This window comes from Acartia tonsa, chromosome 1 (genome assembly GCF_053477335.1).
Source record: "Acartia tonsa isolate MP-2025a chromosome 1, ASM5347733v1, whole genome shotgun sequence".
Classification (NCBI taxonomy): Eukaryota; Metazoa; Arthropoda; class Copepoda; order Calanoida; family Acartiidae; genus Acartia; species Acartia tonsa.
This window is the reverse complement of record NC_137260.1, coordinates 43,454,545-43,467,117: the sequence shown is the minus strand read 5'-3', so window position 1 is coordinate 43,467,117 and position 12,573 is coordinate 43,454,545. Positions and strand designations below refer to the sequence as shown.

The window sequence follows — 12,573 nt, the reverse complement described above, 5'->3', positions numbered from 1 at the left end:
ATAAAAATAGCCTAAAACCTGCTAAAAAGGCAGTCTGGCCTTCATGATTGTTTCTTTAAACGACAGGAAATCTAATTTTGATATCTGTAACTGAAAATTTTTTGAAAATCGGACCATAAACACTGAAGATATGGAGAAAAATGTGAAAAATATAAAAATAGCCTAAAACCTGCTAAAAATCGGTCCGACCGCAAATGATGTTTTAAAGTCAATTGTGCTCCTTAATAATGGGAATGTTGTCGAAAAATTTCAGCATTCTATCTTTTATAGGAGCTGAGTAAATCCCATTTCCCCCATAGCGTTACGGACTGACTGACGGACGGACGGACGGACAAAGTGAATTATAGAGTAGCTTTGCTACTAAAAAGTGAATTATAGAGTAGCTTCGCTACTAAAAAAGGTGTTCAGATTGTTCACAGCAAAATTAGGTCGACAGACCTTGATTTTTTACGCCTTTTTATAGTTAATTATAGCATTGTATTATAGACAGCTTCACGCGGATATTAAAATGAAAAATTATAAGATTAAAACCAGTTTTGACTAAAATATTCATGGAAAATTGTCTGTAATACGATGCTTTAATTGATTTTTCATTGATCGGTCTGGAAGCCATACTGGAAAATATTACCTATTACACATCGATTATTAAAAATTGTGCATAATTTTCTTATAGAAGAGCTGTAAATATTATGAAGTTTATAAAAATTGTTGTGAATATTTTCACAGATGTTTGCTACAGACTTGTTTCTTACAATACATTTTTATATGCAAGCAACATTAGTTTTTTTTCTGCATTTTTAGTAGCGTGGCTACTTTATAAATAGGGGTTTTCCGTAGGTTATAACCATGTTCAAGACTGCCTAGGGTAGAAAAGCTGTATAAATTGATATTGTAAGATTATGTAACATCTACTTTTAGATTTAAAGTTATTGTCAATTGGTAAAGTTATTCTATATAAGGTCTTAAGGTCCTTAAAAGCCTGCCTTAATCTATGACAATTTAAAGTGGTGTTCTCATTTTCAGAATGGTGCCATCCTTGTTTCCATTTTTATGCGGTTTAAGGTGATATACAACAACAAAAATTTGCATTTTTTGGTAATTATGTAGGTATCTGCTTTTCACAACTTTGAAAAAAATTCTAGATTGTTACCCTAAAAAGGTTGGAAGTTTAACAAATTGAGATAGATGAATGGTTTTAACAATACTTGGATCTTACATCATATTATAAAGTTCTCTAATAAAGTGAAACTCGTAGCAGGCTAAAATAGCAAAACCCCTAATCCACATTCTTCACCCCCTCCTACTGGATGAATGAACTGACCAATAAATGATGTCCATGTTAGCAAGCTAAACTGACGACGTATAATCTTGTATACTCTACATCCATTGATAAATGAATATTACATAATCTTTATCTAAATAATGCACAAGTGGGAGAATTTTGACTAAACAAGGACAATTATGTCCAACAGTAGTAGGGCATAAACATTGTTTTGTAAGATAACAACAGTAAACCAAAATAAAGTAATTCTATTTTGACTAAACATAGACAACAACAAACTAGCATTATGTTATAATTGAAAGAAGACAGTGAACCGATATATTGTAATATATGTATAAAATCTTATTAAAGGAACGGATCTAGTGCAGTTCACGGTGAAATGTTCCTGGAATCCTTTAAAGTTCATTGATTTTTGTACATAATCGATACCAGGAACCTTTTAACGTGAAATGCACTAGAACCAATAAAACTTCTGAATGACTAATTGACGAACATACCCTAATTATAAAATACCTTCGCTGCGAAAAAACGTGAATTTTTTTTAACACAGGAAACATTGAATTATTTAGACATTTGTAAATTATTTTGGGTGTGTTCATTTTCTCTATACATATTGATGTTTTTTTTTTCAAGTGGCGAACATATTCTATAACTCAAATTGTCTGTACGTCTGTTTGTATTTGGGAGAAAATGTGATTTATACAGCTACTATGTAAGATAGACTTATGATTTTTTTATGAAGATATCTTTTAAATTTTTATCTGTCTTTATCTTATTACTAGCGGCTTCGCCCCTAGCCTCTAGGGGCTTTGCCCCAAGAGGTGATCAAAAAAAAATTTAGGCGAAATTCGTAAAAGGACCAAGGAAACCTTCTGCATAAAAAAAGGAGCTAGGAAATCTTCTGCAAAAATAAAAGGAGCTAGGAAATCTTCTGCAAGAATAAAAGGAGCTAGGAAATCTTCTGCAAAAAAAAAGGACTAAGGAAATCTTCTGCAAAAAAAAAAAAAAAAATTGGGGGGGGGGGAATTTTCATTTTTTGGGGGGTTGGGGGTGTCCCACCCCCCAAGAAAATAGCTTAAAACCACCACAGGACCAATTGGTAGATACCCTGAAGAGTAGAATCCGATAGGTTCAGAGGTTACCGAGATCTTAAGGGACGGACGGACAGACGGACAGACATCAAGCTACTTTGTATTATAGATATAAAGTAAAGGTTTTTGTCTGACGCTTCATGAACATGAGGCGGTTTTAGGCTATCTTTCTGCCCCCTTTTTACTTACACCTTTGAATACAGAGCCCAAATATGCTAAGAGCGCAACCACTAGCTAAGTACATTTGCCTAATAATTAGATACAATTCAATCTGTTATTACCTGCTCTGCTACTTTTGTAGTTGATACTCCTTGTTGCAGTATGTACTTATGAATATATTTTCTTTAGTTTATTGAAATTGGACTGTAAAGAAAAAATTCTGTTTAGAGAATGTAAAACATCTATTTCAATATTGTAATTTTTGGCAGGGAGGACATTGGTACCAAAAGTTTGATATGCACGCATTCTCATTATCCGGCTTAAAACATTGGGTACAAAACTTAATTGGTTCAATCTATAGAAGGGGTATTTTCGTTTATCATTATTGAGGATGCACTGCACATTAATATAGCATCCATTGACTTTTCCCTTACGATCCCTGATTTTTTTGCCTTATATTTTTACTTTAAACTAGAATTACCTAATTCATGCCACGAAGCACAGAATCATTGTTTTTAGAACAACCAAACAGACGGACAGACATACAAAGAAGAATGGATGTTCAAATTCATTGATATGTGGAGTTTTCACAAGAATACACAGGGATCTTGACACTGGACTTGTGGATTAAAATTATTGGTTTGGACACTTCAAGTTTGAAACCAAACCAAACTTTATAGCTAGAGGACAATTAAATATTATTAGATAGATGGACGTTGAATATTTGAAGATATAGAGTAGTTTCGCTACTAAAAACTGCTGTACTAAATTTAGGGGAGGGGCTTAGATAAACATTCTGGTATTTTTCAACATACAAAAAAAAGTTATTAAGCCACTACAGACTGGCGAAACTTGTATTTCTAGAAAACTAATATCTTTCTAAAAAAAAGCTACACGTCTTATACAAAGCGTATGATGATAAAAATCTAGTATGCCCACTTTTAAATTAGCAAGAAATGTGTTTTAAAGGCTACATAAATTATTAGTAGGGCAGCTACTCTATAAATAGTATATGATTGTCTACTTTCTTTTAGCTCACAGATACTATTAGCAACAAATTTAGATTTTGAAACCTCCATTGAAAATTCAATTAAGTGGTGGCGTGCACAGCAATTTTCTAGGGGGTATGAACCTAGAGAGGTATATAAAATAGAAAATTCTTCCCAATTTGTCTGAAAGGGTGTTGACCTTCTCCTACCCCCCTCCATATTTAGCGATCTTTTTAAAATCTTGCTGCTCTACTTATGGACATAACTATCTAAGTTGTACTTATTTCTAGTTATAATTAACTAACTTAAAACATAAAGAGTTAAATAGAAAAGAAACAAGGATGACAACATCCATAAAAGCGAAGCACTGAAACGGTAGGACAAACGGACATTAACACCTGTATAGTGTCTGAACTGAATAATCAGAATATAAAAGTATAAGAGTCGACGCAAAATTGTATGTAAATTTGTTGAAAAACTGCTTGATACAGGATAATGTTTATGGACATACTTACATTTTTAGGACTTGATTATAGAGTTGCTTCGCTTATAATATTGTTCTTTGTTGTCACAGGAATCAACATACCAAAAATCAGATCAAACGGATAATTAGTTCACATAAAAATTTGCTTTTAAAAAAGTAGAAAAATCAACATGTTTAAAATGGACGTACGGACATTCTGGTAATGATTATAGAGTTGCTACGCTTTCTAAATCGTACCTAACTACTACAGGAATCATCATGCAAAGTTTGAAATCGATAGGACAATTTTAACATGCCTAAATTAACGAATAAAAGCTATCTATCTCGGACGGACGGACGGACGGACGTACGGACGGACGGACGGACCGACCCTAATTATAGAAAAGCTTCGCTTTTAAAAAATATTTTTTTGTACAAGAAATTGCGAGGGGTGCAAGGATATAAATAGATAAATTGTCCACATGAATATACTTTTCTATTGGACATTACTTAATCTTTTAGAAACCTATCCTTGAATTCCTGATTTGTACTCAGTTTACTTTAATGTATAATCTTTTAAAGAAACCTATAAACATTAAATTTTCTTGCTTGCTACAAATATTAATGATAATTTGAAAAGTAATGCGTTGAATTGAAACATAAATCATTTAACTGCTCTGCAATATCCCTCAAACTGAACGTGGTTTATAAACATTTCTGAAAATTGTTGGGGGGGGGGGGGGGGGGGGAGGTTAACATCATCCTAAGAATAGAAATATAGAACTGCCTTCCCCTTTTATCCATTTTATGCAGACTTACCCCTTGCAAAAACCCTGGGCACACCAATGTATTTAATGCTTTTTTGGATTAGGTTAGATTTGACAAGAGTCGGGACCCCAGAAATGGAAAATAAGTTGGAAGGGGGGTTTTCTGTGGTCAACATACCGTTTCTGGGGAAATGCCAACTGCTTTAGCAATAATTTCTAGGATATCATATTTCTAGACAATGGAAGCTTCATTACAGTTCAAAAATTAAATATTCATCAAAATATTTAACAAGGATAATTTGTGTATCCAGTTACGCAACAATAACTAGGAAAAAATATATATCAGATTCGTCATAAATTGATGTATATGACCAATGATGTTGATCAAAATTACCTCTTCTTTAGATTAACATTATTCGTTAAAAACGTTTGGACGCTGATATAGTTTATGAATCAACCAATCAAAATAAAAGTAGAAAATATGATTATAATACTTTAAGTACTAGTGTAATTAATGGTCCATTTCTTTAAAACGTTAAATTTAGATTTAGCCAAACTATTGAAAACGTCAATGTACATATTTAATTTGCTAATTTGCCATCCAAATTTAAAAGGGGAAAATAAAATAAAACCTTTTAGTTTCGAAATGGCAAAATATCCAAAGGGGGGGGGCGAAAGTGACACTTTTTGAAACCAAAACTAAAAGTCAACAAAGGAACTCAACTAAAAAAAGAGTTACAGGTCTGAGATTTTGCATGGCAGTTGCTTTATAGGGGTACAATATGGAACTGTGAAGAAACGGCGGCACAACCGCCGAAAACCGCCGTTTCCCGCCGAATTTTTTTTTTGCCTTTTCTCGGCGGTTTTCGGCGGTTGCGCCGCCGTTTCTTCACAGTTCCATATTGTACCCCTTTAAAGCAACTGCCATGCAAAATGTCAGACCTGTAACTCTTTTTTTTAGTTGAGTTCCTTTAACTTTTAGTTTTGGTTTCAAAAAGTGTCACTTTCGCCCCCCCCCCCTTTCAACCCAATGAAAATATTTTTAATCAATTAGAACCAAATATAAAATTCAGAAAATATTCCGAAAACAATCAAAAACTCCAAATTCATCATAAAAATTTTCATTTGATAACAGCCAGCAGTTTATATTAATTGGTTATATGTAAAACAAAAAAGCAAAGCTCCTTAATAAACACTGGAAACTGACCCAAAGCATCTAGGAGCTCTGCTTAAAAGGGGAAAGCATAAGAATAGCCTTATACCATTTAATGACTTAAAACTATAAATCAAATAGCCCATAACCATATCGGGACTTTATGTAAAGCCATCATAATATTAATCGGTTCAGAAGTTATCGAAATCTTAAGCTACATAGAACGTACATATCTTCTTGGTTGCAATTATAGAATAGTTTCACCCCACAATCAATGGTTTTAATACTATACGACTATTCCTTCATTCCCAAATAGTCCATAGGAGTGAATGTACATCGGTTTTGTGACACACAAACAGTTATTGTAGAGAAGTTTCGCTTTTAATATTATTTATCTATTTGTTAAGTATATAAATATGTAGATAAGGCTACATACCATAATACCACCACCACTAACCCAAAAACAAAATTATAAATTCATGGAAAAGTTATCCTGCCTGGCTGCCACAGGCTGACCAGTAGAGATTTCTAGAGGGCTCGAAACACATCAATTTAAGCACCTGTTCCTAAGTTTTAATTTAAAGGGGGTGTGGGTGGTGTTACTTTTTTAGCTTTACACCTACTTTGGCTGGTTAAGAGGGCTGTAAAGTTAAACCCTTATCAATAGGGATGTAGAGGGTAAACGCCTAATAGGTGGATAGACACACCTTTGCACGCCTCTGAAAACCACAAAAAATACGCAGTATGACTACAGATTTTTTGTTGTAAATTCTGAATTATTTAAAAATGATATATCTAAATGTGTCTTAAGATTTTTATTGTTGTAATAAAATGTATTTTATTGTAATTATTAAAATAACTTTTCTATTGTACATAGACATTTCAACCCCTGCACAAAGGATCGTCATTCTATGTATATCAACTCTATAATCATTAAAGTGTATACATATATAAGTGAATCTATCTACTCTATACCTAGCTAGCTATGTTTAATGTTTATGATAGTTATGGAATGTTTATTGCTAGCCTAAATTATTTCATTTTTAACTATCCATACGAAAGTAGATTGGATAAATATACTAAAAGCAATTTATTTTGCACTGCTTTTCCTTAGCAAAAAATTCCGTTTGACATTTATACACAAATATATAAAAAAGGAAAAATGGTTGTAAGTTGATCTAATTCCTATTGTCCCTTCCCTCCCTGACATTTTGTGTTCTTTTTAGGCATTTGCCTATTCCTTTTTTCAAGATTAAGTCATATATAATAATTTTAATCTGTGTTAAAAATATAACGAGAAAGGTGTTTAAAATAGCTTATAAACATAAAAATGTTGTTCCCCTTCTTAATATTAAATCTTTTAATATGATAAAACTTGTGTAGAAGTTACAGCTCTTATAATTTATTTACTATAATATCAAGTTTTGTTTATTAATAAGAATTATATCAAATATTTATCTGAAAAGTGACTCAACAAACTGAAAACTACGTATTAATAATTCATTTATTTATTTGTTTTTAAGGTTTTAACTTTATTAATAATTTTTTTTTTTTTTGGGGGGGGGAGTTGGGGTTCCAAAAGAAAATAGCTTAAAACCAACGAAACCATATACATATATTCCATGAGAAGCAAAACCTTGTCGATCCAGTGGTTACTGAGATCTTAAACTTCGAACTACTTTGTATTATAGATAGGTATAGTTTTATTTCAAAATAGTTTTCCCAAAATGTATATGCATAAGAATACCTATGGTCTATTGAAAATAATATATTGAATCTGTTTTGAAAATATGGTAATTATAATGGTTCAACTATGTATATGCGTCCAAATCTACCCTTTATATCTTTTGGCGGAATTTTGGGGGATTAATTTCAAAACAATCACAATACAATAACAAGCCATTTTCAGTCTAAAACGTAGTGAACTTCTATAATTTTTATGACGTCAGAAACCGCAATGTGTGTACGTTAGCTCAGGTCAATTGTTTACTCATTTCATAGATCTAGATAACCCTTACTTAAATTATATACCCCCTCCCCAACTCCCCTTTACCACGAAACCAAAATTATTTACCCCCACCCCCCTTGTGGAATCTCTGCATGAAGCATCTAAGTATTATTCACCTTTATTCAGGGAGGGAAGGGATAAATTGAGAGAAAAAATTGAACAATATCAAAACATTTAAATAGAAGTGTTCAGCGTTTTCCTGTTGGCTTTTTGCTGTTATCATATCAATATAAGCCTTAAGTCACAATATCATTATTAGAATATCGTTTTAACAAATACTAGTTAATAATATTTTTGTTAATAGTTGGCCTTTATATCGATAAAAATGTTAAGAAAAATTCGCTTATATTAAGTCAACGAAAAATATCAGTCCTAGCCATTTAGAAGTCGAAATAATGTCCAAAATTAAAACAAATGAAAAATCTACAAACCCTACATCTCTGATTTTATGATAATTGTTATGATTTGCTTTATCAATAATAATAACTTTTGTTGCAATACAACTAGACACCTAAGGATTAGAAATTTATATTATACAAAAATTTTAAAATTGTAAAATCAATTAAAATAATTATGAATTATAACATTTATTTAACCTAAATTGTGGATTAATAAGGTAAATATTAGCTGTGAATATTTCATAATTTTTAAACAATAATTTTTGTTATCACTATAACACTAACATTAATTTTCAAAAGCAAAACTTTTCTACGCTGTAAAATAATATATAGGTATTGTTATTTCGTTTGTCCATTAAGATCTTGTTAACGACTGAACCGATCGAGTCCTCAATTTAGGGACGGTTTTCTATCCTTGGAATGGTTTTAGGACATTAATATCCCTTATATTACCCCTTACAATACATTTATGAATGTTGTCATCCTTGTTTTAGAGAAAACTTATGCAACTTTCATTTTTATGAATTAATTTTTTAATATGACTTCGTTTCAACGGTCTAATTCCTTAATTCATGATATTAAGAATTTAAGATGTGTAGCATCTCTATAGGTAAACAAAATCAGTAATCCCTCTAAAAATGATTTATGAATGAATTCAAAGAATAGAAAGCCTATAAAACCAGGGATAAAACAATGGACGAAAATTTTTTTTTGCCTACCAATTAGTAATTATAACGTTGGTTGGTTATAAATACGGGGGGATGAAAGAAATGTATATTAATTTAATCCTCCATTTTCCTATCCAATCCCCCTGTCATAAAACCAATTGCCGGGCGCCGCAAAGAAAGGATGGAAAGGTGTGATGAAGCCACTAAATGTGGTATCTTGTCTTGTGTGTGTGTGTGTATGTGGATGCAATTTTCAAACCAACCTGACCCATGACCCCAGACCTAGCAAATTTCTTTTAATGCAAAAAAAATGTTTGACAAGGCAATTTCCTAGCACACATTCAACCAAAGTCTAACTGAGAAATTTTTATTTCCCATAGAAAATTAATTCTAGTATGGAAGTAATAGGATGTGTGTCTGTCTGTATGTTTTTCTTAAATTTTTGCCTACTAAGGACAACTTTAGTTAACCTTTTAAGTGAAGCTATTTATAGGCCCATTGAATGTTAATAAATATTTTTGATGGAGGATAACTCCACTACCCAAAGAGAACTTCCCCCCCCCCCCTTAAAAAAATAAAACCGAACTTAATTTTTTATTTTGAAAACTAAAACTCAAAGTGGATGGTGTTCTCCCCAACCCCTTCCTCCAAGAAGGTCTCTAGGAGCGTAGCCGCTAGTTTAAATATTTTATTGAAACTTTCAGTAGGTCATAGGCAAGTTTTAGTCTCATTGAGAGGGATTACCCATTTCCCCTTTAAAGTGTTCCTCATTTTAAAATCAAACTTACATGAAGTGAATCGATTTTCAAAAATGTAACGTCATTTTTTACGGAAGCCCCATAAAAAAAATGTTTTCATAATTTGAAAAGAATGAATAGAAATAAAAGAAATCTTTTCCCCTTAACATATATATTCAACTAAAATTATATGAAAGCAAAATTGTTTTAAAATTCCCTCCCAGCAAAAAAGTAGCATCTAGCAAAAAAGCTTAGGCAAGCATTATTAGATCTAAAAGAGACAGAATAATTATTATCCTGTTGATTTTTGGCTACACTTTTTGTTATTATTTTTAACAGCTTCTCTTATTTCTAAACAACCACCCCCCCCTCCCTTCCCCTCCTAAATTTTTAATCTTTTAACTGTCCAGATCCTCCCCCCCCCCCCCTCCTTTATGAAAACCCAATTAGTTCCCATGGAGAGAATTGCCCCCCTAACTGAAGTTACTTTTATATGAATGGTGGTGCTTTATAATAATTTTTTTCAGTAGATCCTGTATAACTAAAGGATGTAAAAATGTCCATCTGTATGGACTAAAATTTGAGTACTATGTAAGATGGGTGTCTGTCTTTTCTTCTATTTACTTTAATCTGGACATTTTAAAATGGACGGTAACCCATTTTATATTCCTAATTACAGAAGAAACAAAATTATTGGTTAAAAAGTTTTGACCTTGCAGGTTTAATAGAACCAATTATAAAAAAAGTTTTAAAGGAAACAAATGTAAGAACTTAATTAAGAAACTTTGGAAACAATGTTAATTTTAAATCCTAAGCTTATTTTTTCATATTTTTAAGCACCCCTCCACCCCCATAAGTAAAAAAACAAAGCTGCAACGAGGTGGGAATGGGAAAATAATTTAGAAAAGTAAGGGGAGAGGGGGGGAGTCTTTAAATTCCCACGCTTTAAATATAAATCTCACAAAGAAAAATTTTAGGCAGCTCATTGCAATATACAATAAGGTAACTTAATTTGGGACTATTTATAAAAAAAATTCGCAGCATTGCACAACAAGACATGTTTAAAGCTATTAAAAGTAAGAGGAAGTAAAAAAAAAGTAATATTAGATCAACCGAAAAAAAAGTATTGTTAATAATTTTTGATAAATTGTTGAAAACATGTTTTTTATCCATTTTGTTATTAATTGTAACATGTAAAATTGTAATTAACATGGAAGCAAGTAGACTCATGTATGGATCCATTAATTCAGTACGTTTTTTATATTATTTTTATCATTAAAGTTGAATATTTGGGTTGGTTGTCAAAGTTCGTTAGATAATTCTACGATGTTTCGCCCTCTAAAACAGCCCAAAACAATTTTTTTTTGTTTTTAAGCAACTTTGCTTTTTTGGAATCATATCGTCCTAGAAATGCCCCAAATTTGATAAAACTCTAGTATGAAGCACACATCAGCTGTTCAATGCTTTTAAAGTTAAAAAAGCCTTTTCAGAAAAATCCTCCACCCCCTCCCCCCTTTTTCCCAATTATACACATTCAACACATTGGTTACTGCCAGGGGAAGGGATGCGTGTTCTTGTACATAGATTATTGGTTGAACAGGGCAGCCAAATTTTTAGGTAAATTCTTGTCCAAAATTAACATTAAGCATAGGTAGGTAAAAGAAGAAATAAAAAAAATCAACTTATTACACCTTAATAACTATCATATATTCCGATATATATTCATCAAGTACCCAATGTTTTGTAAGGGTTAATTTTGTTTCTAATTAATGGGGTTATGAAAATTATCATCCATTGTCTTATACCTTGAAATCCCTGGTAGTATAGAAGTTTTGAAGTAAATTTTTTTTGTTGTCATATTGTCAACGTAAAATCTAGCAAAGAAGCTCTTGTAATTGTAGGTTGATAACATGCCAGAAGACATTACTTTTATTTAACGCATAAAAAACTTCCATATGCCAATTTTAAAAACATTTAATCTTTGTTATTCCTAAGACATAATATACCATGTTCTACGTACTATTTTTCAGAAAACTTATCTATGTTTAAAGCATAAGAAATAAGGGGATTGAGGAAGGGAAAATTTCGGCGGGGGTGTGTGTGTAGTATTTTAAACTCAAACGCGGGAAAATATAAAAACAGCTGTTGAATAGAATTATTTCATGTTGCTTCAATACATGGATTTAGATTGCCCCAATTAATGAAGTTCTATACAATTTTATCTTTATGCCGACAAAATTTAAGGGCTCTAGAAAGTCTTATTCATAAAGCAAAGCTTTTCGACAATGAGGTATTACTTTTTATGAAGGGTTGATTTTGTGATTTACTACGTTTTTTCAACACATTGATTAAATGCTTGGAATAAAAAAAAAACTATTTCGTCTAATATTCCTCATAGAACTTAAATCATATTTATATCTTCTATGAATTTCCCTTGGATTTCTCTTAAGTAGGTATTATTATTTAAGGAGGTACTAAGGCTTCGCTTTAACAAATAATGTCTTGCTTGTAATGTAAATGTCCTTGCCTACACCTTTAATAGCCCCCTTATAAATAATACAACCAACCCTAAAGGGGTTAAGGGTACTTCAACTAATGTAACCCCAAGGTCTTAAGATATTTGTTAAATTATTATATTAACAACATGTTATAAGTTTACAGCAGAATAATAGTTATTTAGAATCGTATTATAGACAGCTTTCCGCGAATATTAATATAAAAAAAAATGAGATTAAAACGAATTTGGTTAGTCACGAGGGGCCACAGGCCCGGGCGGACAAAACTGGTAATAAGGGGGGGGGCGAAAGTGACACTTTTTGAAACCAAAACTAAGAGTCAACAAAGGAACTCGACTAAAA

At 31.9% G+C, this 12,573-nt stretch overlaps 1 protein-coding gene across 1 annotated transcript in view; it reads right to left on the bottom strand.

The window, feature by feature from the left end:
* Positions 1–12,573, bottom strand: part of Dora (zinc finger SWIM domain-containing dorado) — a 104,736-nt gene that overhangs the window by 18,639 nt on the left and 73,524 nt on the right. The window lies entirely within an intron of this gene.